A 25,827-nucleotide genomic window follows, 5' to 3' on the forward strand; every position below is an offset into this window, starting at 1 on the left:
TGCTGGAAGCCGAGCACGGGGCCACCGGATCCTGCCAGGCTCCCCCAGGGCTGCTCCAGTGCCTCTATGCCGCGTGGAGCCAGGCCCGCCTTCTACATGGCCACCCTGGCCGCTAGGGCCACCAGCCCCCCTACGCAGGTTTCCAAGGAGAGGACACGGTGGGTGCCCTGACCTGACTGGATGCTGCCCCTTACCACATCCCTTCCTGGCAGGTGGGATCTCCACTTCTTTTCACAAATTTACCTAAGACCTTTCTGCAGGTCATTCAGGTGGTCATGGCCCAGCCAGGCTTTGAACCCGGGCTGTGCAATTCCACAGCTGGCGCCCTGGTTTGTGTGCCTCCTGATTGTGGATATAGCATCTATTCTTATTTTTTCCTGTAGTCCTGGGGTACTCAGCACCTGGCATATCTGTAATAAGCACATGCACACCTCGAAGGAGGTCTTCACTTCAACATGTAAGTTGACCATGGCCCACTCTGGGCTCCAGTCCTCTACAGAGATGTAGGGCAGGGACTACCAGTTGTCAGCACAGCACCATCCCACATTGCTCTTCTAATGGAGCCTTTCAGCCCAGATGTTCTTTCTTGTCTAGTGGGAAGGATCCAAGTATGTAAAGATTATGTTCTAGATCAGCTTTGGTCTGTCCTAAAAGAAATTCACCAGGGGAATTATTCCGTATTGATAAGAAGCCAGTTTCTTTGGCCTTCCTGGAATATGTCTAGAAAGCAAATGTGTCATTTATTTGCAAGTTAATAGTGGAGCAATGTATTGGATTAAAATACGATCAACACAGTTTGGTCATTGTGACCATGCCAGTTGGATCCGCTCTTCACCACACATTAGCACCTAAATATAATTTCAGATCTTATGCCCAAGAGGACATACTCTTGGGTGTCTGGACAAGGAAAACATGCATGAAAAATCAACGATTCTTCTTAGACCCCTCAGGCAAGTGAAGTCATGGAGCAAACCACGACCCCATAATTGGAGAGACAAAGTAATACTAAAAATCACAACTTACAGCCTCAGAAACCCACAGGTAGAGACCTCCACAGGAACAAGCAACTGGGTGGGGAAAGCAAAGTGCAACTGGCAAATTGCTGGAGGCCCAGTGTGAGCAAGGCTGAGAGTTAAAACTCTTAAGAGTTCCCAGTCATAGAGAGGCCCCATGAGCTGTAAAGCTTCAATAGCTCTACTGGGTTCTGAAAGTGAAAAGGTGTGAAAAATTGCATTTCTCTAATGATTAGTAATGTTGCATTACTCTGGTGGTTAGTAATTTTTTCATTTTTGCTGGCCACTTGTATGTCTTTTTTTGAGAAGTGTCTGTTAATTCTTTTGCCCATTTCTTGATGAGGCTATTTGGTTTTTAATTTTGTCTTGTTCAATTGTTTACATTCCTTATAGATTCTGGATATTAGGGCTTTGTCAGATGCTTAGTTTGCAAATATTTTCTCCCATTCTGTAGGTTGTCTGTTTGCTGTGTTGATAGTTCTTTTACTGTGCATAAGCACTTTTGCTTAATTAGGTCCCACTTGTCAATTTTTATATTTGTTGCAATTGCTTTTGAGGTTATAGTCATAAATTCTTTGCCAATGCTGATGTCCAGAACGCTGTTTTCTAGGTTTTCTTCTAGGGTTCTTATATTCTGAGGTCTTACATGTGAATCTTTAATCCATAGTGGTTACTTTTTGTATGTGGTGAAAGGTAGGGATCCAGTCTCAGTCTTCAGTATATGGCTAGCCAGATATCTCAGGAACATTTATTGACTAGGGAGTCCTTTTCTCTTTGCTTATTTTTGTCAACTTTGTTGAAGATCATATGGCTGTAGGTGTTCAGCTTTATTCTTGGTTTCTCTATTCTGTTCCATTGGTCTGCATGTCTGTTTTTGTACCAGTACTGTGCTGTTTTGGTTACTGTAGCCTTTCGGTATAATTTGAAGTCCGGTAGCATGATGCCCCTGGCTTTGTTCTTTTTCTCAGGATTGCTTTAGCTATTCGGGCCCTTTATTAGTTCTATATAAATTTTAGAATAGTTTTTCCTAGTTCTGTGAAAAATGATGTTGATAGCTTGATATGAATAGTATTGAATCCATAGACCGCTTTGGGCAGTATGGCCATTTTATCAATATTGATTCTTCAAATTAATGAGCATGGAAAGTTTTTCCATTTGTTTGTATCATCTCTGATTTCTTTCAGCAGTTTTGTAGTTCTTATAGAGATCTTTTACCTCCATGATTAGACGTATTCGTACATATTTATTTGTTTTTGACTATTGTAAATGGGATTGCTTGCTTTATTGGGTTTTCAGCTTGTTATTGTTATATAGAAATGCTACTTATTTTGTACATTTGTATTATTTCCTTAAACTATATCAAAAGCATTTATTAGTTCCAGGATTCTTTTGGTGGAGTCCTTAGGATTTTCTAGGTGTAGAATCATATAGTTTGACTTCTTCTTTTCTTATTTGGTTGCCTATTATTTCTTTCTCTTGCCTGATTGTTCTAGCTTGGACTTCTTGTCATGTCAATTTTATCTGAAGTTTTAAAACAATTTATTGGAGATAGAAATAAACATATCTACAACATTAGTAATAATTGCAGACCAGGGGTTATGAACTTTGAGAATAGTTATTTGAATCTTTTTTTTTTTTTTTTTTTTTTTGGTCACAAACTGGCTTTTTCTCATCCATGCTCAGGATACGCATTGAGGACTCTTCATCTAACAGCCCTGACCCATGCAGAACCTGCACCCAAGAATCAAGCTCAGGCTTTTTCACCACTCAGGTTCCAAGAAAAGCAGCCTTATGGACTCTCTCAAGTGTGGGCTGCTGAGGAGCTTTCTCAAAAGGTGAGGTCCTGACTCTCCTCTCCCTCCCGGCTACAGCAGAATCCCACCTTTGCACCTGGCTCTAAGCTTGCAGGTGGAGCCCGGATGCTGGCCCCTGTCTCTCCAGGATATCTTGGCTTCTATGCTGTCTCCCATCAAGGTCTAGGAGGAGGAAGGGTTTTGCACCAGTCCTTGGCCTATGGCTGACACAGTGGCTTTGGTGGCTTTCAACTGTGGTCTAGGCTGGCTGGTGACCCTGTGTGCACCCCTTGTTTTCCAGCAATGGCAAACTGCCCCAGCAATAGCAAAAGAAGGGCTCCACTGAAATCACAGCCACAGACACAATGGTCCATCATCGTCACTGTGCCATTTGCAGAATTGCCTCATGTTCTACTTAGGCTCTGCCCTTAAAAACAAAGCTTGGACTCACACAGGTCCAAGCATAGCACAGATCAAATACTGGCACAGGAGGAATCCTCACCTCTTATACCTTCTTCCTGGAATGCTGCAGGGTGTTGCAGAAAAGGAAAACACAGTGGAAAGGCTGGAGAGAGAAGGCCAAAGCTGGGAGGTACACGATGCCCTGTGCAAGGGCTCCCTTGAGTTCTTTCTGGCCTGCAGCCTCCATAAGCATTAAAAACCTGTACCCAGACTATGAGAATATAGTGTGAGGAACTGCAGCGTCACATTGGAGCCGGGCCTCCCCAAAGCCATGCTGAAGGTGTTTGTGGCCCTGTCCTCCAACTGGAGAGATGGCCTGGGCATGAGGCCAGCATGCCCTCCTCACCTGGGTAGTAAAGTCAGCCAGGTAGCAGGATCCGCCTCCTGAAATAATTCATTCTCTGCCCCCAGCCTTTGGTGACAAGCTGAAGAACCCACTCCAAGTTGTCCTGCTGGCTTCCGTGCTGACATCATGAATGTTCCTGAACCAGCTGGAGGTGAGTTTGGATATGACAGAGATACATCATTGCTGAAAGAGATCAGCAGTAGGTGAGGGTCAGGTGCTGGTTCTCTAACCCAAGGGCAGGCTGTTATCCCAGGAAACTGAATCAGGGCTGTGGAAACCACAACAGGAACCACTTGAACCAGGAAAAGAATTAAAGGCCTTCCTTGCTTGCTTAGCTTTTTTGTTGTACTTTTCCTTTTTATCAAATCAATGAATTCACATAACAACAAGTTAAATAAGTGAAGAGCATGTGATGAAAAGCAGCTGTCCTCCCTCTTCTTTCTCACCTCCCAGCACCATGGCTTGGTGGTGACTTCTTTAATTCTTTTAGCTTTCGCTGCTTTTCATGATTATTGTGATAACACTAATCAGTATTTCTCAAAATATAAGTTGCAACCCACTAGTGGATCATTAATTTCATTTAGGAGGTCATGTCCAGCTCTTTTTAAAATTTTAATTGATACATAATGTTTATAGATATTTATGTGATACAAAGTGATATATCAAAACATGTATACATAGTGTGATAATCAGTTCAGGGTAATTAGCATATCATCACCTGAAACATTTATCATTTCTTTGTAGTGATAACATGTAAATGCCTCTCTTTCAGTTATTTTGAAATATACGTTATTGTAAACTACAGCCACTCTGCTGTACAATAGGCCACCAGAACTTATTCCTGCTGTCTAATTATACTTTTGTACCTGTTAACCACTCCCTCCCCAGTCTCTGGCAACCACTGTTTTATTTTCTACTTCTATGAGATCAACCTTTTAGATTCCACATATAAGTAAGATCGTGTGATATTTGTCTTTCTGTATCTGGCTTATTTCATTTAATATAATGTCTTCCAGGGTCACCCATGTTGTTGGGAATTAAAGGGTTTCATTGTTTTTAGTGGCTGAATAGGATTCCATTCTGTGTATATACCACATTTGTAACAATCTATGTATGCATTGATAGACACTTAAGTTGATTCCATTTCTTGGCTATTGTGAATAGTACTACAATAATCATGGGAGTGCAAATATCTCTTCAGCATACTAATTTAATTTTATCTGAATCTACACGCAATAGTGGGATTGCTATATCTAGTATTTCCTGTTTGTAGGAAGGAAGGAAGGAAGGAAGGAAGGGAGGGAGGAAGGGAGAGAGGGAGGGAGGGAGGGAGGGAGGAAGGAAGGAAAGAGAGAGAGAAAGAAAGAAAGAGAAAGAAAGAAAGAAAGAAAGAAAGAAAGAAAGAAAGAAAGAAAGAAAGAAAGAAAAGCTCCAGGTATTAGAGCTACCTGACAAAAATTCATGCTGAGCCTGAACTTCCTAGAGACAGTAGAACTGAAACTGATACATCTGCACAAATGCCAGGGCTGAGTGAGTGAGACAGGCATGTTACAGCAAAAGGCCAAAGCCAATTGTTAATTTGTCCACAGTTAAGAAACTGACAGACTTAAACTACCATATAAAATGTTACATGTAAATTCTATCACAATACTGTGCTAGGTACAAGATTTTTACATTTTTTCTTTTAATAAAAAAGCTTTACACAAACAAGCCATTAGCTTATTTTAAGAAAGAAAACAAAAAGTCTGAGGGCTTTGTTTTAAATTAGCTTAAGCTATAAGATATATATATATATGTATATATGTATATATGTGTGTGTGTATATATAGTGATATATATATCACTATATATGATATATATGTATATATGTGTATATATATCATATACGTATATATGTATATATGTGTATATATATCATATACGTATATATGTATATATGTGTATATATATCATATACGTATATATGTGTATATATATCATATACGTATATATGTATATATGTGTATATATATCATATACGTATATATGTATATATGTGTATATGTATCATATACGTATATATGTATATATGTGTATATATATCATATACGTATATATGTATATATGTGCATATATACACATATGTATATATACACATATGTGTATATATGTATACATATGTGTATATGTGTGTATATATATATCACTAGATCTTTTGCTATCCTTTTTCTGAAGTTTTTGGATCCATTCTTCAATTCACATTCTAAAATACCTCTATTAGCAGGGTCTTCACTTAGCACCAGTTAGGTGATTATTGTGCAAACACAGTAATAATTGCTGAGATGCATCTAAAATGCATCAAAAATTGCTATATGTAACAATGAGATCACTCATCCCAACCCCTCCCCACTGAAAACTACATAACCTCTTACAGAATGTTAGTGTTCCAAGTCTTAGTGTAACTTGATCTCATAGTGAGCTGCTTGGTCCCTTTCAATTCTTTTGATTGATGGGTTCAGTTGTTTCTCTAAGAAGCAGTTTTCTGTCAGCATCTTAATATGTAGTTCATTTCCCACTGAAACATGAGATAGGTAATTTATTTCCAGTAAGTTTGATTGTTTTCTTTTTCTCTTTTTTTCGAGTCAGAGTTTCACTCTTGTTGCCCAGGCTGGAGTGCGATGGTGCGATCTTGGCTCACCGCAACCTTCTCCTCCTGGGTTCAAGTGATTCTCATGTCTCAGCCTCCCAAGTAGCTGGAATTACAGGTGCCCGCCACCATGCCCGGCTATTTTTTGTATTTTTAGTAGAGACAGGGTTTCACCATGTTGGCCAAGCTGGTCTCAAACTCCTGACCTCAGGTGAACCACCTGCCTCAGCCTCCCAAAGTGCCGGGATTGTGAGCCACCGCGCCTGGCCAATTGTTTTCTTATAAGCATTACAAATGTCTTAATGTCTTCTTTGACTTTTCTTGATGACTTCCCTTGCAAATGTTTATGTCACTACTACCACTAACAGCCTGAAGCCCATGGTGGAGCTGCTATTTTATTTCTCACATGTCACTAGTCCATCATTTTCATAGTTACAGGAAGGGGCAATAGCTGAAGGTACACTGACAACCACTACGTGGGTAACTGTCTTATTTCCATCTGCCGGCTTTTCTTCTTTCAGCTGCAATGTTTTCACATTATGTTCTTGCGTTCTTGCCACTGCTTCTGATTTAACCTCTGGCCCCTTTATGACCACACTGATAACTCGAGGAGGAGTCTGGCCAGATGCCTGCTGAGTAGGCACTGAGAGTCTCATTACAGCTGTACCATGGGCTATTAAAACAAACAAGGGTAAGTGCTTTCACAGCCAATGGTGTTCCAACAATGTTAATGCTTCCTGATCCAGTTAAATTTGACTTTGTCTGCAGCTGACACTGTGCAAGCTGTGTAGCTGGAATGGTAATAATTTTGACAGGCTGCATGGTGATTTTTTCGTGGTTTTCAGTAGAAGCTGTCATAGTAGGGATTATCTGAATGACTACCTTTGGAGAGGTCGCTGTTGTTGGATTAGTGCTGGTTATTAATGGTGCACCTGCATTAACTGACTGAACTGCCACAGTTGAAATGTTCTGACCCAATGATGTCATTATAACAGGTACTTGCATTACCACACGAACTGTCCTTGGAGCTGCTGTTGCTGATACAGATGCAGTGGTAGTTGGAAACCTGCATGAAGCATCGTGACCAGGGGAAGTGATATTTATGACTCTAGCTACACCCTTCTCTGCTCTGGAGAAGCTTATGGGGGATGAATTTTTTCTACCACAAACAGAGGATGCTGCTTTCAGGAGACTTTCTGCCGACAGTGACACTCGTTCCAATGATTTTTTATCAGTAGCTCCTGCTAAATTTTCATTACAAGTTTCACTTCCGTCATCATCTATGACCACTATGTTTTTGGGCATATCCTTAAACTGATATACAAGCCTCTGTCCTTCAACCTTTGCAAGACTTCCCCTTTGGTAGCTTTGCAATAATTCCCCTTTGGTAATAGAATCTCAAAGCTCATTCCATAGTTTCATAGTTCATGTCTGGTTTGTTCTTATGCTTTCCCCAAAGCTTGGAGACAGCCTTTGAATCCACCAGCCTGAATATGCCTTTTTCTCTCTGAATCCATTTAATATACTGGGACAAATATTTTTATCTTTAAGTAGATCTAAAAGAAACTCCCACAAATATATTATGTTTCCTTTTCCTTCTCTCGTTTTTTTTATACCTAACTCAGGAGACCCACTGGAAACTGGTGATTGTTGGGTCTTTGGTTTACGGCCAGTTTTTTTCCTTTTCATTGGTTCATGGCTATCTGGTGATGTAGGAATAGGAGAGGTATCCATTGGTTCAGACCCCTCAGTTGACACCTCCACTACAGTTTCTGTAATGACATCTGGCCTTATAGCAACATGGATAAATTTAGGACTTCTTGAATCCCTCAAGTAGGTGGGAGATTTCATAGGAAGCAGGGCTTCAGCAGCTTCAAGTCTCTTTTGGAGTCATGTTCAAAATAATCTTGCTCAGGCCAATGTCTTAAAGCATTTCTGCTGTTTTCCTCTAGTAGTTTCATATTTTGGGGTCTTATATTTATGTCTTTAATCCATCTGAGTTTATTTTTCTATCTGGTGAAGGATAGAAATCCAGTTTCATTCTGTGTGTGCACATCCCGTTTTCCAAGCACCATTTGTTGAAGAGTCTGTCCTGTTTGCAATGTGTGCGCTTGGCACTTTGTCAAAAATCAGTTGGCTGTAGATGCATGGAGTTATTTCTGGGCTTTCTGTTCTGTCCCTTTGGTCTATTTGTCTTTCTTTATGCTAATGCCATCCTGTTTAGGTTATTATAACTTTGTAGAGTATTGTGTATTTTGAAGTCAGGCAGTATGATGTTTGGAGCTTACTTTCTTTTTCTTCTTCTCCAGATTGCTTTGGCTATTTGGGGTCTTTTTCGGTTCCATGTGAGTTTTAGGATTGTTTTCCTATCTTTGTGAAGCGTGTCACTGGTATTTTGATAGAGATTTCATTGAATCTATAGATAGCTTTGGTTAGGACTGGCATCTTAAAAATATCAGTTTTTCTAATGCAAGAACACAGGATATCTTTCCATTTATTTGCATCTGCTTAATTTCTTTCATCAATGTTTTATACTTTTCAAACCAGAGGTCTTTCAGCTCCTGGTTAAATTTATTTTTAGGCATCTCATTTTTTGGTGGCTATTTTCTGTGGAATTTTTTTCTACATTTGCTTTTCAGATAGTCCATTATTAGTGTGTACAAGTGCTGCCAATTTCTGTGTTTTGTCTTTCTATCCTGCAACTTTACTGAATTCATTTATCTTAACAGGCTTTTTTGGTGGAATCTTCAGCATTTTCTGTATATACGAGTGTGAATCTAGAGAAAAGTAAACTCTCATACACCGTTGGTGGAAATATAAATTAATAAAGCCACTGTGGAGAACAGTTAGGAGGTTCCCCATAAAACTACAGATAGAGCTACCATACAAATCAGTGATCCCACTGCTGGGTATATAAAATCAGTATATTGAAGAGAAATCTGCACTCCCCTGTTTACTGCAGCACTGTTCACAATAACTAAGATTTGGAGGAAACCTAAGTGTCCATCAGTAGATGAAAGGGTAAAGAAAATGTGGTGCATATACACAATGGAGTACTATTCAGCCATAAAAAGGAATGAGATTCTGTCATTTGCAACAATATGGATGGAACTGGAGGTCATTATGTTAAGTGCAACAAGCCAGGCACAGCAAGCCAATCGTGGCATTTTCTCACTTATTCATGGGATCTAAAAATCAAAACAATTGAACTGATGGGTATAGAGAGCAGAAGAATGGTTGCCAGAGGCTGGGAAAGGTAGTGGCAGGGGACTGGCAGGGGTGGGTGGGGATAGTTAATGGGTATAAAAAAATAGTTACAAAGAATTAATAAGACCTACTATTTGATACCACAGTAGAGTGACTATAGTCAAAAATAAAGTAATTGTACATTTAAAAATAACTTAAGAAGTATAATTGGATTTTTGTAACAGAAAGGATAAATGCTTGAGGGAATGGATACCACATTCTTCATGATGTGATTATTATGCATTGCATGCCTGTATCAAAACATCTCATGTACTCCATAAATATATACACCTATTATGTACCCACAAAAATTAAAAAACTAAAAATAAAAGAAAAATAAAAAGAGATGCATCCTTTGGTCCCTGAAGCACTGAGGTGCTGCCATGAGGTGCAAGGACTCCTTATGGCAGCCACAGCTGGAGTGAGGTGGATGGAGATGCTGGTGATGGAGAGTGGAGTCCTGGTGAACTGCAGAGAAGGCGTCCAGCACCAGTGCTGGTGAGATGCCTTATGCTGGGGTCAGGGTGGCCTTAGGCCAGATTCTGCCTCTGCCCATCCCAGCTGTGTGAGAGGCTGGTAGAGATCAGCCTCCCCACACCCATTTCTCTTCCTGGGCCCCTAGGAAGACTACATTTCCCAGCCTCTCTTGCTTTCAGTTGAGGGCCAGGGGTTTTGTCAAATGGGGTGGGGGTAGAATTACATCTAGGTTGACCCCCAATGCTCAATCCTTCATCCTCTCTCTTCCCTTCTGAACCACCCCTGAAGCCATGCATTTTAGAGACAGGGTCATGACTCAGCAGGAGCCTGGAGGCCTGAGCTACTTACCCAGTTGCTATCAGCCTGGCATGGGAAGGAGAAACAAACCTTTGCTGTACTAAGCCACTGGGGTTTCTGGCTTATTTATTGCTGCAGCATAACCTATGCTATCCTGACTAGAGTAGACTGAGCTTGGCAACATTTTTAACCTCTCTGAGTCTCCCTTTCTTCATTTGCAAAATGTTAATTGTAATATCTGTTGTACTCACGGCCATCTTTGCTGTAGGTAACAGAAACCCATTCATTTTGGCTGAAGCAGAAAGGGAATTTGTTGGAATATTTCAGGGGACTCTCATGAAATCCAGCACCTACTGCCTTCCTAGCCTCGAGGACACACCCTTTACATCCCAGCATTGTCATCCAATCTGCTGTGTCTCTGTGTCTCACAGCAAGTTCCAGAAGAAAAAAATCTGATTGTCTTAGTTTGTGTCAAGTCAGCTGTAGCCAGAGACTAGGGTCACATAAGACAAATGTGGCCTGGGGTTTTCTTATGAGCAGGGTGCACTTTTCTGTTAGATGGGTATCAGGAAGGAGAGGGATTCCTAGTGCCATTTGTAAGGAGTCATCTCTGCCCTGTAAAGAGATCCAAGGGAAGGCCTGCTACTTCTGCCACCATCCAGCCCAGCTGTCGACCCCTTTCAGCCATATTTAAATGTTAGACATTTGAGTTACCCATATGGTCTGAAATTGCAGCTGGAGACCTTTCAGCAAATATCAAAGTTCTTTCAGGGCACACAACAGCATGGACACACAGAGCAGCTGAAAGTGCCAGAGGGAGGGAGAGTGGTGTCCACTTCACAGTTATTTCAGCGCCACTGATGCATCGGTGAGCACAAAGCTATTTATTTATGGGCTTGCTCTGCTTGGTAGAGATCCTCACAGGCCTGAGACAAAGTACTAAGGACGAAAGGAGTCTCTGAACAATAGGACAGTCTGATGGCAGTCCACAGGGAGGGACCTCCACCCGAAGGCTAGGATCTGGGCTGTGACTCTAGAGTACTAGCAGAGGGCACATTCTCTGTTAGCAAAACTCTGCTAGGATACTTTCCATGCACCCTGTCAAGTGATCCCAACATATGCTTTTGCATGAAACCTCAGCATTCCTGCATACAGCATGGCAGACACCTTTGGGGCATCTGCTCAGCCCATGATCACCATCTCATACAAAAGAAAAAGGACGTGATCATCATCGCCAAGGTGCGTCCAGGGGCTGCAGTGCCCGTGCTCGCCATTAGATGATGCTACTGAGCCAGGAACAATCTGTTTTTCTTTAATTTCTGGGATTTTCCTCTATTTCTTAACATTTGTTTTCTAGAAACAATGGATTGCCACTTTTCTAGTTGGAAATCTTGAGCTGTCTACTGAAAGAGACTCTACAGTAGGACAGTGATTCATTCAGGAAATAGTTCAGAGTGATGTACGGAACCACCTCAGTGGGCGGTTGTTCACGGCTGTTCACTTTATCTGTCAGCGACAAGTGACACATCTTTTGGGGCTTGAACTTGTGGAGTCCAGTAAAAACCAGAGTTCCTGGGAAAAGCTGTAAAATACAGCCTCGTACTCTCACCCCCCTTCTTGTTTCCACCCCCACCCTCACCCCACATTTTGCAAGGGGATTATGTTTCCAGCAGAGATTTCTTCATGCCTGATGAGCTGTTAGACTACTCTAGAAAGGAAATCACGAGGATCCTGTGCTCTTGTTCAACACGTTGGTAAAGTTGGTTAGTGCAGGGCATGGCTAGGGAGGGACCGTATTCACTACGGGTCCACGAATAGCTTTTTATAGAGAGGTTTGCTGGCAGTCAAAAGGTTCAACCAATGTTCAGCAGCAATATAGTATCGCAGAATAGATGCTATTCTATTTGACCCAAAAAGTTAGCTGAACTCCTTAGGAGTGACAAGCACACTGGCCCTGATATTTCAATGAACTATGAAACAAAGCACTGACCTGCCTCTCTCTCAAATAGAATAGCATCTATTGGGCTATTTGCCCTTCTTTTACACATTGGAAATTGGGGACAAGAGGCTATTTCTTTGTGATTAGCTGGAAGAATGGAAAAGGTAAAGTAAAGCCAAATTTATTTAACCTCTGCTATATGCCAGGTACTGTGTAAGGCACTTTTACACTTGTCTCACATAATTTAAGCCACATCACCCCTATTATTTTAAACTTTCAACTTCAGTTGACATGACCCTTGTTTCTCCCTCCTATCTAATCTACCATTGTCTTCTACCATTGGTCTGAACTACACAGGTTTTCAGGCCAGCTCTTGAATACTCCACACCTGCTAATCTCTCTGCCTAAAACTCTCCTCTCTAAGATGAGCATGGTGGCTAACGCCTGCAATCCCAGTGCTTTGAGAGGCTGAAGTAGGAGGATCACTTGAGCTCAGGAATTTGAGACCTGCCTGGGCAACATAAATTAAAATAAAAAAATTGAAAAATTAGCTGGGCATGGTGGTGTGCTCCTGTAGTCCCAGCTATTCAAGAGGCTGAGGTGGGAGGATTGCTTGAGCCCAGAAGTTCTAGGCTGCAGTGAGCTGTAACCACACCACTGCACTCCATCCTGGGCAACAGAATGAGACTCTGTCTCAAAAAAAAAAAGAAAAAATCTGTTCTCTAGGTCTCTCTGTGTGTCTTCATTCCTTAATTCTAGTCAAGCCTGTCATCAAATGTGACCCCCTTCATGGGTCTCCAGCCCCTCCAGCCTGCGTAGGTTTTCTTTAGGGCACACACCACAACCTATTTGTGTGTGTGCTGACCTGTGTGCTGCCTGTTCTCACACTAGAATGTCAGTTCCAGGAAATCAGCCTTGCTGCCAGTATTGCTGCCCCCCTGAAATCCCAGTGCCCTGAACAGTTCCCAGCATATGCTGGAAGCTCAACAAGTATCTGCTGAATGAAAGCATGCACGAGTGGGCTAAATCGGATCACTATGGGATACATTAGATCACTGTAGAGATGATGGGGAATTTCTAAGTTTATAGATTATCAAACTTTTTTTGTCTGCCTCTGACTGAGCATGGAAAAAAAAAAAAAACAGAAACAAAGCTCAAATGAAACTAGGCTAATACTCGTTGGAAAGTCAGGGAAAACTAATTTGTGTGGAGGGAGAAATGACCCTCATCTCACTTGAAGTTTTGTCACCGGTGTCTAATGAGCCAGGGGCTCCAGTCCCCATCACTAAGGGCTCTCTCAGGACCTTGCACACAGGCAGCTGTATAAAGGACCCACGGACTTCCCTCCATGGCTGGAGCTGCTTGTGACAGCAGAGTGGCTGGCTGTAGGGATGTGGGTCTTTCAAGACCCCACTGACTTTATCTTCTCGTCTTCACATTGGACAGGCGAGTTGTCCAATACAAAACCCAAAGGAGTATTTTTATGTAAGCTGACACACCCTGCCTTCTATAAGTCATGGTGTTTTTTGATAAGGATATGCCGTGGTTCTCTTTTTTCCACGTGGTGTTCTCTGCTGCACACAGCCCTGACATAGCACAATTGTGCTAATGGGAAGATGTGCTGACTGGGTGGTGCTTCCCTCTCTGATTTAGAAGAAATACATGGTCTGCTTTGACCCACTGGATGGATCTTCCAGCATCGACTGCCTGGCCTCCATTGGAACCATCTTTGCCGTCTACAGAAAGGTGAGTAGACAGGCAAAATGTGAGGAGGGCTGACATTTCATGTGTCCCTCCTGGAGTGGTCTCTGGAAGGTTCCTAGGCTGAGAGTCATGAGTTTGGAGTCCTAATCTCTGTCCCCCTACTAACTAGAAAAGCCACTGAAGGCAAATCACAAACTTCTCTCTTCCTAAGCTCCTCATTAGAAGAATTGAATTGTTGATTCTCCCTGTGACTACTTTCTGCTGTTCCTGGGGCGGTAGAAGGACAGCCGGGATCTTGTTTTGAAATCTGGATGCAACACCAATGTCAAACATAGTATTAGGTTCCAGGCAGCATCCGAAGACCCACTCTGTTTCTTCTTTCGGCATTATTAGGTTCCAGGGGGCATCCGAAGACCCACTCTGTTTCTTCTTTCGGCATCTCACCTATCAGAATATTCATTTTCTTTTGCTGCCAGAACAAATCAGCACACACTTAGAGGCAGCAAACACCACCTGTTGATTGCCTCCCACTTCTGTAGGTCAGAAGTCCAGTCGGCTTGGCTGGGTTTTCTGCTTAGAGTCTCCTGAGTACAAAATTGAGATGACAGCCAGTCTGGCTCCTTATCAAGAGGCTCCAGGGGAGAATTTGTCTCCAGGCTCATTAAGGTTGTCGGCAGAATTCAGTTCCTTTCTGCGGTGGGATCAAGGTCCTCGTTTCATTGCTAGCTGATGGCCAGGGTCCTTCTTGGCTGCTGAATGCTGCCCGTGTTCTTAGGCTTGGTAGGCTCTCATTTTCAAAAGCAGCAATAGTTAGTCAAAGTTTTGAATCTGTGACACCACCCCCCCGTCTTACCTCGTCTCCCCTGTCCCTAGCCACAGGAAGTTCTGTGCTTGTAAAAGCCGGTTTTATTAGATTGGACTAATCTAACCAGGATGACCCGGGGTGATCTTCCTATTTGAAATCCGTACCCTGATTACATCTGAAAACTCCTTGTTGCCTTGTAATGCTCGGTATTCACAGATTCTGGGGATTGGTGTATCTTTGGGGCCATTCTGCCTACCCGGAAACCCTAGCAAACAAAGCATTGAAAGAATGAAGCAACAAAAGCACGGATTTATTGAAACCAAAGTATGCTCCACAGAGTGGGAGTGGGCTTGAGCAAGCAGCTCAAGAGCACTGATTGCAGAATTTTCTGGGGTTTAAGTACTCTCTAGAGGTTTCCTATTGGTTACTTGGTTTACACCCTATGTAAATGAAAGAGTGGCCTGCAACCAGTCTGATTGGTTGTGGAAGGCAACCAATCAGAGGCTGAAGTGAAGTTACAAAGTTACATCCTACGCAAATATCTGATTGGTTTCACTTCGGCCTCTGATTAGTCTCCTCCTGAAACCAATCGGCATGCCTGTGGTCCCAGCTACTCGGGAGGCTGAGGCAGGAGAATCACTTGAACCTGGGAGGTGCAGGATGTAGTGAGCTAAGATCGCGCCACTGCACTCCAGCCTGGGTGACAGAGGGAGATCCTGTCTCAAAAAAAAAAAAAAAAACGAAGAAGAGGAATAGCTGGATGCAGTGGCTTGCTCCTGTAATCCCAGCACTTTGGGAGGCCAAGGTGGGCAGATCTCTTGAGTTTGAAACCAGCCTGGGCAATGTGACAATACCACATGTCTACAAAAATACAAAAACTAGCTGGGCATAGTGGCACACAACTGTAGTCCCAGCTACTGGGGAGGCTGAGGTGGGAAGATTGCCTGAATCTGTAGTATGTTTATATTAACATATAATAATGAGCAGTTTTTTAACTTTATTTTTCTTTTTCTTTTTTTTTAAATTATTTTACTCTAAGTTCTAGGGTACATGTGCAGAACGTGCAGGTTTGTTACATATACATGTGCCATGTTGGTGTGCTACACCCGTTAACTCGTCATTTGCATTAGGTATATCTCCTAATGCTATCCCTCCCCCCTCCCCTCACCCCACGACAGGCCCCAGTGTGTGATGTTCCCCACCCTGTGTCCATGTGTTCTCATTGTTCAATTCCCACCTATGAGTGAGAACATGCAGTGTTTGGTTTTCTGTCCTTGCGATAGTTTGCTCAGAATGATGGTTTCCAGCTTCATCCATGTCCCTACAAAGGACATGAACTCATTTTTTTTTATGGCTGCATAGTATTCCGTGGTGTATATATGCCACATTTTCTTAATCCAGTCTACCATTGATGGACATTTGGGTTGGTTCCAAGTCTTTGCTATTGTGAATAGTGCCACAATAAACATACGTGTGCATGTGTCTTTATAGCAGCATGATTTATAATCCTTTGGGTATATGCCCAGTAATGGGATGTCTGGGTCAAATGGTATTTCTAGTTCAAGATCCTTGAGGAATCGCCACACTGTCTTCCACAATGGTTGAACCAGTTTACAGTCCCACCAACAGTGTAAAAGCATTCCTATTTCTCCACATCCTCCCCAGCACCTGTTGTTTCCTGACTTTTTAATGATCGCCATTCTAGCTGGTGTGAGTTGGTATCTCATTGTGGTTTTGATTTGCATTTCTCTGATGGCCAGTTATGATGAGCATTTTTTCATGTGTCTGTTGGCTGCGTAAATGTCTTCTTTTGAGAAGTGTCTGTTCATATGCTTCACCCACTTTTTGATGTGGTTGTTTGATTTTTTCTTGTAAATTTGTTTAAGTTCTTTGTAGATTCTGAATATTAGCCCGTTGTCAGATGGGTAGATTGTAAAAATTTTCTCCCATTCTGTAGGTTGCCTGTTCACTCTGATGGTAGTTTTTGCTGTGCAGAAGCTCTTTAGTTTAATTATGAGCAGTTTTATAGCCATAGACTCCTATGTGCAAAAATGCACATTCTTGACACTTCCCCTGTCTCCTGTCCCCTACCTCTGTGGCTCGGGGACTCACACCCAAATGTGACTTCTCTGCTCTCCTTTCAAATCCTTCTCATGTTCTGACCCTTCTCTAGGCTGGGGAAGAAACTGCTGTTTTTTGTTCATAGAATAAACTTCTTTAATTCTCTTTGTTATTTATTTATTTAAAATAGTTGCCTTATAAAACATTGCAAATGTCATAATTGTTAACAATTTATCAAACCGTAGTTAACTGGTGCAGTTTGCTGAGCATATTTCATAAAGGAAAAGAAAGGAAATGCCAAAACCCTGGTAAAGTTGTTTTATTGCAGCCCAGGAGAACTAAGATTTGTTTCTCAGACACTTAAATCAGGCAAATAAAAACAGGTAAAGAGTCCTGCAGCCCCCATCTGAAGCACATCATCAGTAGAAATAGTCTGATAAGTAATGTCACCGCCCGAGGGGTTCACCTTGCCCACTGCCTAGACAGAGCCAATTTCTCAAGACAGGGGTATAGCAATAGAGAAAGAGTAATTCACACAGAGCCAGCTGTGCGGGAGACCAGAACTGTATTATCACTGAAATTAGTCTCCCTGAAGAGCATTTGGGGAGCATAGTTTTTAAGGACAACTTGATGGGTGGGGAGAGGCCAATGAGCCAGGACTGCTGATTGGTCAGAGAAGAAATCATAGGGAGTTGAAGCTGTCTTCTTGTGCTGAGTCAGTTCCTGGTTGGGGGTCACAAGGTCAGATGAGACAGTTTGTCAATCTGCGTGTGCCAGCTGCAAAATATCTCAGGCACTTATCTTAGGAATAGGTTAGGGAGGGTCAGAATCTTGCAGCCTCCAGCTGCATGACTCTTAAACCATAATTTCTAACCTTGTGGCTAATGTTAGTCCTGCAAAGGCAGTCTAGTCCGCAGGCAATGAGGAGGTCTGCTTTGGGATAGGGATGTTATCATCTTTGTTTTAAACTATAAACTAAGTTTCTCCCAAAGTTACTTCAGCCTACACCCAAGAATGAACAAGGACAGCTTGGAGGTTAGAAGCAAGATGGAGTCAATTAAGTTAGATCTCTTTCACTGTCTCAGTCATATTTTGCAAAGGTGGTTTCAGTAACTAGACAGTCTTTGTACTCAAGAGAATCCACACATGTGATGTTATAATGGAGAGGCTTACCCTCTTCGAATTCAAAGTTGGAAGGCTTTGGTCATTTAATTTTAATCAAATTAGTGCTTTTCAGCCACAGTATCTTCACTCTGGCATAAGCAGTCTTCTTCACAATGTATTTTTAATAGCCTCACATTCAATTTTAAGACAAAGCAATTTTAATACTAGGTGCATGCCACATGCCCTTGCTGCAACTGCTTTTCTTGACAAGTTATGAAGTAGTTCAAGGAGGTGTGGTTAAGGCTGTACTACTGAATAGTGCTGTTGAGTACTACACAATTTATTTTGTCATGTTGAAGCCTTTTGTTTCCAATTTTTAGTGACTGCCGCTATGAAATCTGAAACCAAACATGACAACATTATTAGGTTTGTTTTGTTTTGGACTATGATTTAGTAGCAATTGAGGTTCCTGATTTTAACCCCTTGGCAGCAAGATCCAAGCTCCCTCATTTGCACATTAACACCTAAGTATCAAGGGGTTAAATAACCAGCACGAAAGAGACTGCACTTTGCATTGTAGCATTTGGCAGAACTGAAAGGAAAGGAAGTTGTGCTGTGCGTTGAAGGGGTCGTGGGCAACATAAAGATGACACCAGGAAAAGACGCAATGTCACATGACGTTTTCATAGTCTTGTGCATACCCTGCATCATCACCACCATAATCTACCAGATCATTTGTCATGGTGGCTTTTAATCTCCCTCCAGGAACCACACCTTTGTTCTTCTTTTTGGCTTGGCTTTGCTTGCTTCTGTTTTTCACTTCAAAGCACAATGTGTTGGGAACCTTTTTCAAGTCATCAGTTTCCAATGAAATACACACATCTCCAACTAAGACTTCCAAAAAACTGGCATAATATAGTGACTTTTTATTTTGTGTAATTTTATCTTTTAGCAACTTTCCAAACTCTGTAAGGTCATTCCTTGAAGATGGGTTTATAGCATCCATTCCACATACAGTAGTCTTAACACCAAAAGTTGCCTTTGCTAATTCCATGTCTGACTCGTCCTGTGATTTCTCCAGCTGTGGTTTATCTGTTAATTGTTCCTCTGGTGTTAGCACCTGGAGTTCTTCAGGTTCTTCTAACCCCTTTTTAATTTCTTCCTGCCCTTTCTTCTGTTGCCATTCTTTCTCTTTTATCTTCTCTGTTAGTTTTTTCTTTTCTAAAATGTTTACTTCTGCTTCCTCTTTTTTCTTTTTCCTGTCATCACCATCATCCCAGTTATCCTAGACGTCCTCATCCTCGTCCTCTTCCTTGCCTTTGCAGCGGTCCCCCACCTCCTTCACGGGGCTTCCACAGAGAATTTTTCTGCACCCCAGGAGTCAGAGTTCCTCTGCCGCTGCCAGAATTAAAAAACAAGCAAACGACAAAACAAAAATAAATTTTTCTCTCTCAATGAGTCTGGTCTTCTGAAAGTCAAATTTTTTTTAGCTATTTAGAATATTATCTCTGCTGCAATTTTCCCCTAACATTATATTATGCAAATATTCAAACATACAATAAAGTTGAAATAATTTTTACAGTGAATACCATATATCTACCTCTAAGATTTTATCATTAACATTTTAATATTTGTTTTAATTCACATCTATAGATCTATTTTTGCTTCTATCTGTCCATTAGTTCATGTTATTTTTCACGTGTTTTCAAGAAATTTGCAGGTAGTGCTTCCTCCTAAATACTTTAGCATGCATATCATTAACAACGGTTTGATACTTGTTTTAAAATCCTAGTTTTACTATAAAATTTATATTGATTGAAATGCGCAAATCTGAGGTGTATGTTCTTTGAGTTTTGACAATTGCATATACCAGTATGACCCAAGTCCCTATCAAGATATACAACATTACTGTTATTCCAGAAAGTTCTCTCATGCTCCTTTCCTGTCTAAAGCACTGCTATAATTTCTTTTTTGTAGCATCTCATATTTTTAATGTGCAATTATATGAAATTAGAGCAATTTGTAAAAAATTAGATATTCTTTGTTTCTTTTTAAAATTAATAACCATAATTTTTAAGAGCTAAGTTTGGTTCTTATCAAAATTGGGTGGAAAGAACAGGAAGTTCCATGCCCCTCTTCTCCAAACCCCTACAACCTCTCCTCCCCCACCACTATCAACATATGCACCAGAGTAGTCCATTTCCTACAGTCCAAGAACCTACAGTGACTCACCATTATCATCCAAAGTTCATAATAAACACTAGGGTTCACTCTTGGTGTTGTGCATTCGATGGGTTTTGACAAATGTATGAGGACACGTGTTCACCATTATAGTATCACACAGAATAGTTTCCCTGACCTAAAAATCTTTTGTGCACTCCCTATTCAGCCCTTCCTACTTCCTAATCTCTGGCAACGACTGACGATTTCACTGTTTCCATAGTTTTGCCTTTTCCAGAAAGATATATATTTGGAATACAGTATGTAGCCTGGATTCTTTCATTAGTAATACACATTTAAGTTTCCTTCATATCTTTTCATGACTTGAGAACTCATTTGTTTTTATGGCTGAATAATAGTTCATTGGCTGGATTTACTACATTTATTTATCCATTCACTTACTGAAGGACTTCTTGATTACTTCCAAGTTTGGGCAATTATGAATATAGCTGTTATAAATGTTCATGTGCAGATTGTGGAGTCCTAATTTGGGAGGGATAGTCAGGCTGGCAGGATGGAGGGAAAGCAAAAAAAGAAAGCAGATAAGCTATGAGTTTGTCTTTTCTTCATGGTCTAGGGCACACAGTCCTCCTGCGAAAATAACTTACACTCTTCCTGCACCCAGCTATCACCAGACCCTTGGCTGATAGAAAAATGTAAATGAGCTCCCTGCAATTTTGGTGTTATCAGTACTGCACAAAGCCCACTTCAGCACCCAGCACAAACACCATTCCATAAAATCCACAGTAAGCTTTTGTCTCCTGGCAGTCAGCTCCTCTCTTGCTGACCTGCCTGTTGCACCCTTGCAACATATGTTCCTACTTTCTCTAATAAATCTGCCTTTCTTTACCTACCATTGTCTTGGTAAATTCTTTTACCACCTGTGCCGTGGCCCAGATAGTCACCACTCACCATTATACAGGTTTTTGTGTCGACACAGTTTTCAATTCATTTGGGTAAATACTAATGAGTGGGATTGCTGGATTCTGTGGTAAGATAAGATTTATTTTTTAAAAAACTGCCAAACTATCTTCCAAAAATGTTGTACCATTTTGCATTCCAACCAGTGATAAATGAGACTTTCTTTCCTCCATATCCTCACCAATATTTGGCGTTGTCAGTGTTTTGGATTTTGGCCATCATGGTATGTGTGTAGTGTTATCTCATTGTTGTTTTCATTGGCATCTCCATGATGAAATATGACATGGAGCTCTCTTCATATGCTCATTTGCCACCCATATATTTGGTAAAGTGTCTGTTCAAGTCAATTGTCCATTATGTAATTGTGTTGTTCTTCTTATGGCTGAATTTCGAGAGCCCTTTTTATGTTTTCTTTTCTTTTTTTCTTTTTTTTTTGAGATGGAGTTTCGCTCTTGTTGCCCAGGCTGGAATGCAGTGGCACTGTCTCGGCTCACTGCAACCTCCACCTCCCGAGTTAGTTCAAGTGATTCTCCTGCCTCAGCCCCTGGAGTAGCTGGGATTAAAGGTGCCCACAACCACACCCGGCTAATTTTTTGTATTTTTAGTAGAGATGCGGTTTCATCATGTTGGCTAGGCTGGTCTCGAACTCCTGACCTCATGTGATCCACCTGCCTTGGCCTCCCAAAGTGCTGGGATTATAGGCGTGAGCCACCATTCCTAGCCTATATTTTCTTTTTTAAAAAGTTTTATTTTATTTTAAGTTATGGGATTCATGTGCAGGATGTGCTGGTTTGTTACATAGGTAAATGTGTACCATGGTGGTTTGCTGCACCTGTCAACTGATCACCTAGGTATTAAACCCAGCATCCGTTAGCTATTCTTCCTGATGCTCTTCCTCCTCCCACCCCCCTGACAGGCCCCGTGTGTTTTGCTCCCCTCCCTGTGACCATGTGTTCTCATTGTTCAGCTCGCACTTGTAAGTGAGAACATGCAGTGTTTGGTTTTCTGTTCTTGTGCTAGTTTGCTAAGGATAATGGCTTCCAGCTCCATCCATGTCCCTGCAAAGGATGTGATCTCATTCCTTTTTATGGCTGTATAGTATTCCATGATGTATATGTACAACTTTTTTTAATCCAGTCTATCATTGGTGGGCATTTGAGTTGATTCCATGTCTTTGCTATTGTGAATAGTGCTGCAGTGAACATATGCATGCATGTATCTTTATAATAGAATGATTTATATTTTGGGGGGTATATACCCAGTAATGGGATTGCTGGGTCAAATGGTATTTCTGGTTCTAGATCTTTGAGGAATCACCACACTGTCTTCCACAATGGTTGAACTAATTTACATTCCCACCAACAGTGTAAAAGTGTTCCTATTTCTCCACAGCCTTGCCAGAGTCTGTTGTTTCTTGACTTTTTGATAATCGCTATTCCAACTGGCATGAGATGATATCTTGTTGTGATTTTGATTTGCATTTCTCTAATGATCAGTGATGTTGAGCTTTTTTTCATGTTTGTTGGCTGCATAAATGTCTTCTTTTGAGAAATATCTGTTCATGTCCTTTGCCCACTTTTTAATGGGGTTGTTAGTTTTTTCTTGTAAATTTGTTTAAGTTCTTTGTAGATTCTGGATATTAGACCTTTGTCATATGGATGGATTGCAAAAATTTTCTCCCACTCTGTAGGTTGTCCGTTTACTCTGATGATAGTTTCTTTTGCTGTGCAGAAGCTCTTTAGCTTAATTAGATCCCATTTGTCAAGTTTTGCTCTTGTTGCAATTGCTTTTGATGTTTTCATTATGAAATCTCTGCCTGTGCCTATGTCCTGAATGGTATTGTCAGATGTTTCTTTATTTTTTTATTTTTATTTTTTATTTATTTATTTTTTTTGAGACGGAATCTCGCTCTGTCACCCAGGCTGGAGTGCAGTGGCGCATTCTCGGTTCACTGCAAGCTCTGCCTGCCGGGTTCATGCCATTCACCTGCCTCAGCCTCCCGAGTAGCTGGGACTACGAACGCCCGCCACCACGCCCGGCTAATTTTTTGTATTTTTAGTAGAGATGCGGTTTCACCGCGTTAGCCAGGATGGTCTCAGTATCCTGACCTTGTGATCTGCCCGCCTCGGCCTCCCAAAGTGCTGGGATTACAGGTCTGAGCCACTGTGCCCGGCCCAGATATTTCTTTTGCAAATAGTTTCTCCCAGTCAGTGGCTTGTCTGCTTATTCTCTTGACTGTATCTTTCATGGAGTAGTTTTTAATTCTACTAAAGTCCAGCTTATCAATTATTTATTTCATGGATTGTACTTTAGTGTTTTATCTAAAAAGCCATTGCCATACCCAAGGTAATCTAGATTTCCTCCTATGTTATCCTCTAAGAGTTTTATAGTTTGGTGTTTTACATTTGGATGTATGATCTATATTAATTTTGCGAAGCGTGAAATGTCTGTGTCTAGATTCATGTTTTTGAAAGTGGATGCCAAGTTGTTCTAGCAAAAAAAAAAAAGACTATCTTTTCTCCATTGTATTGCCTTTGCTCCTTAGTTGAAGATCAGTTGATTATATTTACGTGGGTCTGTTTCTGGGCTCACTTTTGTCCCATGGATGATTTGTCTATTCATTCTCCAAAATCATTCTTTTTTGTTTATCATAGCTTTATAGGAAGTCTGGAAACCCTGTAGTCTACGTCCTCTGAATTTGTTCTCCTTCAGTGTTGTGTTAGTTATTCTAGATTCTTACCCCTGCATAACAAATTTAGAATCAGTTTGTTCTGCAAACTGCAGAACTAATTGCAAAACTAAGTGCAAGAATTTTGTTTGGAATTGCATAGAGTCTATAAATGAAATGGGAAAAAAATAATGTCTTGCTAATATTGAGTCTTCTTATTAATTAACATGAGATATATTTTTAGCCCTTTTATTTGTTTCATTAGGGTTTTGTCATTTTCCTCATATAGATCTTATACATTTGTTGTTAGATTGATACCTAATTATTTCATTTGTGTGGTGCTTGCATAAATGGTATTGTGTTTTAATTTCAAATTCCACTTGTTCATTGCTGATATATAGGAAAGCAAATGACTTTTGGACATTAATCTTGTATCCTAGAACCTTGCTGTAACCACTTATTAGTTCCAACAGGATTTTGTGGATTCTTCTGGATTCTCTAGCTCATCTGCAAACAAAGACAATTTTATTTCTTCCTTGCTAATCTATAGACATATATTTATTTTTCATGTTTTATTACATTATCTAAGACTTCCAGTACTATGTTGAAAAGGAGTGGTGAAAGGGGACATTTTTGCCTTGCTCCTGATCTTAGTAATAAAGATTTTATTTTCTCAAAATCATATTATCTACAGGTTTGTTACAGATGTTCTTTATCAAGGAGAGGAAGTTCCCCTCCATTCCTAGTTTGCTAAGAATTAGCATTACTTTTGTTTTTTTTTTTGAGACAGAGTCTCACTCTGTCGCCCAGGCTGGAGTGCAGTGGTGCGATCTTGGCTCACTGCAAGCTCTGCCTCCTGGGTTCATTCTCCTGCCTCAGCCTCCCGAGTAGCTGGGACCACAGGCACCCGCCACCACACCCAGCTAATTTTTTGTATTTTTAGTAGAGACGGGGTTTCACTGTGTTAGCCAGGATGGTCTCGATCTCCTGACCTCGTGATCCACCCACCTCGGCCTCCCAAAGTGCTGGGATTACAGGTATGAGCCCCTGAGCCCGGCCGAATTAGCATTACTTTTTGATGCCTGGAATTTTCCACTTACTCTCTACCTTCTCTGTCTGTTGTTGCATGTTGTCATTTGATCTATTAGCCCTTATCGTAATAGTCATAGTTATTTTAAATTCCTGGTCTGATGTTTCTGACATTCATGGCATATCTGATTCTGGTTCTGATGCTTGCTTTGTCTCTTCTAGTTGTGACTTTTGCCTTTTAGTATACCTTTTAATATTCTTTAAAAAGAGGGTTATGGTGTACCGGGTAAAAGGAACACTGGTAAATAAGCCTTTGGGAATGTGCTGGAAATATGTAGAGGGAGAAGTATTCCTTAGTCCTATGAGTGGGTCACAGTCTTTTAATCAGCCTATGTCCCTGGGCTGTGGAATTCACAAGTGCTTCTCGGGTTTTCCATTTTTAGGTGAGACAGGATGGCTAGAGTGAACTGGAGTTGATTATTACCCTTCTCCATATGGAAGGCTGAAGCAGCCTGCAGTTGGGTATTTCCATTCCCCAGCTCAGTTAGGTTTTGATGAAACCGCAATAGGTCAGCTTTGATTTAAAAAAAAAAAAAAAAGTGGCTAAGCATGGTGGCTCATGCCTATAATCCCAGCACTTTGGGAGGCCAAGATGGGAGAATCACTTGAGGTCAGGACTTCAAGACCAGCCCAGCCAACATGTCTCTACTAAAGCCTGGTCAAACTAAGCTCTGCTAAGCCCGGTCAAACTCTGTCTCTACCAAAAATACAAAAATTTGCTAAGAGTGGTGGCGCGCGCCTCTAATCCTAGCTACTCAGGAGGCTGAGGCATGAGAATCCCTTGAACCCATGAGGCAGAGGTTGCAGTGAGCCGAGACCGTGCCACTGCACTCCAGCCTGGGAGAAAGGGCAAGACTCTGTCTCAAAAAAAAAAAAAAAAAAAAGTTTTTCTTGAGGAGAGGCCTTGTTAAGAAGAACAGAATGCTCTGGCATATTTTCATATCATGACACCCCTTCCCGTCCCACCACACATACCTGAATCATGAGGGAATTTGTGTTAGATTTCTACTTTGAGAACCTGGTATTGCTATTGGAGCTCTACAACTTGAGGAGCCC

General features: G+C 41.3%; 1 long non-coding RNA gene and 2 pseudogenes across 4 annotated transcripts in view; 1 reads left to right on the forward strand and 2 right to left on the reverse strand.

The window, feature by feature from the left end:
• The first annotated feature begins 907 nt into the window (after positions 1–907).
• Positions 908–25,827, forward strand: part of LOC129479252 (uncharacterized) — a 45,713-nt gene continuing 20,793 nt past the window's right edge. For 2 of the 4 annotated variants that reach the window (XR_010120043.1, XR_010120044.1), the window contains exons 1-3: positions 908–1,041; positions 2,697–2,848; positions 3,680–3,765. This is a non-coding gene — a long non-coding RNA (uncharacterized lncRNA). Of the gene's footprint in view, positions 1,042–2,696; positions 2,849–3,679; positions 3,766–6,761; positions 6,932–7,235; positions 7,295–25,827 lie in introns of all 4 variants that reach the window. The other 2 variants (XR_010120042.1, XR_010120041.1) reach the window with 2 other exon arrangements.
• Positions 6,583–8,112, reverse strand: LOC129479250 (ETS-related transcription factor Elf-2-like; annotated as a pseudogene).
• On the reverse strand, positions 18,308–25,755 carry LOC129478505 (eukaryotic translation initiation factor 3 subunit J-like; annotated as a pseudogene).

Source organism: Symphalangus syndactylus, chromosome 3, assembly GCF_028878055.3.
Source record: "Symphalangus syndactylus isolate Jambi chromosome 3, NHGRI_mSymSyn1-v2.1_pri, whole genome shotgun sequence".
Classification (NCBI taxonomy): Eukaryota; Metazoa; Chordata; class Mammalia; order Primates; family Hylobatidae; genus Symphalangus; species Symphalangus syndactylus.